The following is a 6222-nucleotide window of genomic DNA, read 5'->3' on the forward strand; positions in this document are numbered from 1 at the left end:
CAATTGAACAATCATAAGGTCAATATTCTAAAAGAATATTTACATTCTTCTTCTCAAAACTATCTTAGAATTCTTGATATTGACTAGGAATACGACTTGACGTCTTTTCACTATTTAAAATGAGCGTGGCATATATAGCAAAAGATGATCCCTCTTTGGCTGCATACATGAAAGCTCTTGCCCCTACTAGTAAGGGCTTAGATGCACTAGACTTATGTATTTCCTCTTGATTAATAGAATTTTGAAATAAACTACTAAGAAAGTTAAGGTTATGGAAAATCCAATCTATCTGAGTGTTGTACTTTTCTAACCAGGATAGTTCTAAAATGACTGGATTCAAAGGAGATCGTATCACATTAAATATTACTACAATATTATGATCTTTAATTACTACATCTAAAAAAACAATCTCATGGGTAACATCACTAGAAGACAACGAACGACCATCTATGACTTCCACATGTACGAGTTTGATTTTCTTAACTAATGATATTTCTTATTCTTTGACAAAGTCTTCGTCTATGAAACAAGCTGAGGCTCCGGAATCTAATAATGTAAAGACTTTATGATTTTTGGGTCCTAAACATACATCTATTGTAAAACAAGGTGAGGGATCTGAGGAGAAAATAGGACCTTGACTAGGTGTTGCACATGGTTCCAGCCGCATGGTCCCTATTGTAGTTGGAGGAACTCATTTTTTGACACATTGTCTTCTTTTGTAATCGTACTCCTTATTTTGTGATTGCGTTGCTTCCTTGAACAATGTTGAGTAGTTTGTTTAGCTTCTCTGCAATATAGACATAAGCCCTCTCGACATTGTCGAGTCTTTTCCTGCTCCGTGAGGAATTTAAAATGTACCGTATCAATTTGCATTGGCTCTGGCCTTGATGGAAAGGTTTCAAAAAACTTAGAAGGTATTGCCATGACTTGACTTGTTCCTCTCCAACCATATCTTTGTTCTTGACATCTTTCAAATAAATGATTATCACATGCAATAGCTTGAGTAATGAATTATTCTAAAGAATCTATTTTTGGTATTATTAATAATAAATCTTTGATATTATCCTTTAATCCATAGTAAAATTGATTGATAAGGGCTTTATCATTCCAGTCCACATCACAAGCAAGACTTTTGAATTCAGCGGCATACGTGGTGGCTGAATGTGATCCTTATCGTAGTGATACAAGCTTGGTCTCTACTATCCTTTCTCGATCACTTTCTCCAAATATAGCCATAAATACTTCCAAGAATGAATTCAAATCATAGAGTAGTCGTGAATCTCTTTCCATCAAAGGTGCGAACCAAGAGAGAGCACTTCCAGATAGAAGTGTGCCTATGAATCTAACTTGAGTAAATCCATCAAGGTATTAAAAAGGATGCAACCTTAAGTAGAGTTTAACTTGTTGCAAAAATCCTCAAAATCTTGATCTTGTTTCATCAAACTTTTCAGGCATATTAATCCTTACCTCTCTCGAGCTTGTAGAAGCAAAATTCTCAAAATTTGGTTGCGAGGCTAATCGACTTGTTTCGTTCAACTGCACAACTTCTTGGCATAGACTCTAAACTTCTTCCATAGTAGTAAGAATAGTGCTTCCATGGTTGGTGTTGGTGATGCGTGAAATTTTGGTCCTAAGAGTGTTAATAAGCTCATGAAGATCTACAATAGTTGCAAATCTATTTTCACTTCCACCAAGTGTAGCATCCATGATTTTTCCTTCCATAGACAACTCAAACGAATTCAAAAGTTAAATAAGAGGAGGATAATTCGCAACATCTAAAAACAAATTCCACAAAGAGGGATAATCCACTGTCTTTAAAGAAAAGATCAATGTTAAAAAATAAGTTTTTTTATTTAAAGGTGGGTAGTCCACAACCTTCAAAATACAATAATAGAAGTAAAATAATTTACTCACTTTTAGAACAAGATAGAAATAATATGTTAGCACTCTTGTCAAACTATCAAGGACATGAACTCCAAAGAAAGATAATCTCAATACATTCTAATGTCACTCGAAAATACTTAGAAATTACTCAAAGGTGATAATATATTGAACTAGAAGGATTATTGCCAAAGACTAGAAAACCTGACGACTCTTGAAACTAGACTGGATGTAAGAAAAGAGTTGACAAGAGTGAAGAAGGCTTCATTCTTGTCTCTACATATACTATCTAACTAGGGACTACGTGGCGACGTTCTATAGGACCTCCAATATGTGTTGATTTTGTAGGATACTTGTCTTGATTTACAAGGCAAGTTTTTCTACGTGTGGGCCACATAGTTAGCTTGGTTTTCAAGCTAACAACATGTGTGGCACATGGCCAACTTGTTGACCATGTTTCTAATCCAAAAAGTCAATTAAAGACACCTATGAAGTCAAAGCAACGTCTATAAAGCTTCTAGGAAGCTTCCAAATCAAATATTATAGAATTAACTTATTTTTATCTACTTTTACTTACTTCTTCTTATTTATATATATAATTACTAGCTTAGATGAGTATGTCCGTGACAATTATAATATTAAAATTGATAATTTTTTTGCTTTTCAATTAGATAATAACATATCATTACTTTTGGTACAACAATCATAAAGAAGCTTTTATTCTTTCATAATATTGTTGAGGAATAATATTATATTGATGTCATTCTAAATTTATCATTTAAATATAAATAAAAAAAACCATGAGAGTAATAATTAAAATAGATCATATTTTTTTTAAATATGAGTCATTATAAAAAAAAATCTAATACTCATAAATAAGTTTTGTCCAAAATATAAATGTGTTTTTTTAACAATTATTATTTGAAATATCATAGACTTTATTTATTTATGAAATAACTTAGAATATAAATTTTTCTTATATAACTTATGTTTAAAAGACAAAGTTTATTTTTATAAATACCTACATTATTTAAATAAATATAAATTATTAGAAGTAAGTAAAATTTATTAAATAGGTACTATTTTTTTGATGTATTAATATAATCTAGATATAAGTTAAATATAGAAGTATTTTTAGCTATATAATTAATATATCTAATATATAATCTTATTTAAGATTTTTTTTGAATTTATTAAAAAAGTATTTGTATACATGTATAATTCTTATAAAAAAATATTTGATTACCTATATAGATGGTTGAAACTGCATTATTAGTTGACAACTCATTGTTGTATACCATGAAGTGTGCTTGAAAATGCATTGGATACCAGGTTGTAGAACATAAAATAAAATTTATAACAAGAAAGTTCTAATAACTCTAATAGAATGTTAAACAAATTCTAATTAAATCTTAACAATATTAATCCATCTTTAATCAAATTCAAAAAAAGTCTTAAATAAATTATAAAAAAAACATGAAGAAATTATAAATAAACCTCAAAGAAATATTTATAATAAAAAAATCCTTAAAAAACATCAAATAAATCTTAAAGAATTAATAAAAATAAAAACCTTCAATGAAATCTAAGTAAAAAATAATGTAATCTTAAAAAAATCTTAATGAAATTTTATACAAATCTTAACCAAATCCTAAGTCAATCCTAAATAAATCTTAATCAAATCTTAAATAAATTCTAATAAAATTTTAATTTAACATTAATCAAATCCTAATCAAATCCTAATCAAATCCTAATTAAATCTTAAACCCTAATGAAATCTTAATCAAATCATAATTAAATTCTAAAGAAACGTTAAATAAATCCTAAACAAACTAAAAAAAAATTAGATAAATTTTAATAAATTCTTATAGTTATTTTAAAATTTCAATAAATACTAATAAAATTATTAATTTCAACTCAAATTTCATCTAAATTTCAATCCATAAGTATAAAAAATTTGAAAAAAAATTAAATTTATTAATAAAAAAATAATAATAAAAAACTCCTAAACCTCTCGGATGTTGACCATCTTCTTTTTCTAACTTTGATGTTGATTTTCAGCAATAATTTCTCCTTGCTAAACCATTCAATTACTCCAAAAATTGGTTAATGTGTAGATTTCTATGTCCAAATTTCTCCACTAATTTTTTCTTCAATCAAATCAATAGATTTTTAAGATCATAAAAACCCTCATTTATCCTAAATTTCAAATATCCAAGATTTTAATCTAATAAAACTCTCATATCTTTCAATCTAATTATTTGATTGACATCAAAAAATTTAAACACATTGGAGACAAGCACAATAAAAAACTTCCAAATTTTCACCTATAAATGTAATACAACACTTACGTGATACTCCAAACTATAATTTTTTTTTTTTTTTTTCAAAATCCAAAATCATTGAATACATCTTTCACTTTGAAAAGCCCTCAAAAACTCCATATGTCTCTAAATTATATAATATCAATTCTTATAAAACCTCTCACTAGTTTTGTTTCAAATTTTATTCTTAATTTAATCAAAAATTCTTAGAATTATTGTGAATGCATGGTTTTATATCTTAAGGTGTGATTTTCACCTTGATTTGTAATAAATTTTTTTAATATATCAATTTTTTATATTTTAAGATAATTTTTGTTAAATCCTATTTTAAATTTCTTTTTAAAGATACATAAATAATTTATTTTCTTAATTTACTATATTTTATCTTATTTATGGCCTTAAAAAATAAATAAAAGCCTCTTTTATAAAAAAATTAATATTAATATTGTCACAAACATACATATTTAATCTAATATTTATCTATATGATTAAATAGAAGTAGATAAAAATAAATTTATTTTATAATATTTTTTAGAAAAACTTTATAGATGTTGCTTTGACTTTATATGTATTTGTAGTTGATTGGTAGTTAAAAACTTGATTAATAAATTAACCACATATTAGTAGCTTGTAGAATAAGTTAACTATGTGGTGCATTTATAGAAAATTTGCCTTACAAGTTAAGATACATGTCTTAGAAAGTTAACATGTTTTGAAGGTCCTATAAGACATTGCTACATAGCTCCTAGTTAAGTGTATGTATGGAAATAAGAACAAAGCCTTCTTCATTCTTGTCAATACCTTTCTAGTCCTTAATCTTATTTCAAGACTTTTTAGTCTTCTTGTATTTGGCAACATCCATTCTAATTTAATACCATATCATCTTTGAGTGACTTTTTAGTTCTTTTGAGTGATACATGAGTGTATTAAAGATTTTTTTTTAAAGTTCATGTTGACAGTTTGACAAGAGTCCTAATTAATTATTTTTGTCTTGTTTCAGAAGTGAGTGGATTGTCCCACTTCTATTATTGTGTTTAGAAGGTTAAAGATTATCCACCTTTAAAAAAAAAATCTAGTTTTTTAATACTAATATCTTTCTTAAAGAGAGAAAATTAGAGCTCTTTGAAATAAAATTTATTTGAGTAGAAGTTGTAGATTATCTTCTTCTAATTTGACTTATATGTTTGTTAAGTTTTTTGAAAAGGAAAGAAACTTCATAGATTCTATACTTAACAAAAGTGATAATAAATTTGCTACTATTGCTAATTTTTAAAAACTTATCAATACTTTTAGGATAGAAATTTTATACATAACAAGTATCAACTATGGAAATACTTATCCTATATTAATCGAAGTAGTTTAGAGTCTATATCAAAAAGTTGTATAATTGAAGGAGGAAGGTAAATCAACCTCACAATTAAATTCAAGAAGTTCTACTTCTACAAGTATGATAAGGACAAGGACTACTATGCCCAAGAAGTTTGATGGAACAAGATCATAATTTCAAAGATTTTTACAATAAGTCAAACTCTATTTAAGATAGCATCTCTTCTAATACCTTAATGGATTTATTCAAGTTGGATTCATAGGTATACTATCTGGAAATGCTCTCTCTTGATTTGTACTTTTGATCAAAAAGGATTCACAACTCTTTTATGATTTGAATGCATTCTTAGAGGTAATTACGACCATATTTGGAGAAAGTGATCAAGAAAGAATAGCAGAGACTAAGCTCTTATGTTTACAATAAGGATTATAATCAGCCATCATATATGCTATTGAATTCAAAAACCTCACTTGCAATGACGATTGGAATAACAAAGCCTTCATCAATAAATTTTGATATGGATTGAAAGATAATATCAAAGATTTTTTATTGATAATGCTAAAAGTAAAATGTTGGAATTTGTTTTTGTTCAAGCCATTGCATGCAATAATTGATTATTTAAAAGGAGTCAAGAATAAAGATTTGATTAAAGAAGAATAAGCCAAGTAATGATGATAACATCCAAGTTTT

Source organism: Physcomitrium patens, chromosome 1 (genome assembly GCF_059467195.1).
Source record: "Physcomitrium patens ecotype Gransden chromosome 1, ASM5946719v1, whole genome shotgun sequence".
Classification (NCBI taxonomy): Eukaryota; Viridiplantae; Streptophyta; class Bryopsida; order Funariales; family Funariaceae; genus Physcomitrium; species Physcomitrium patens.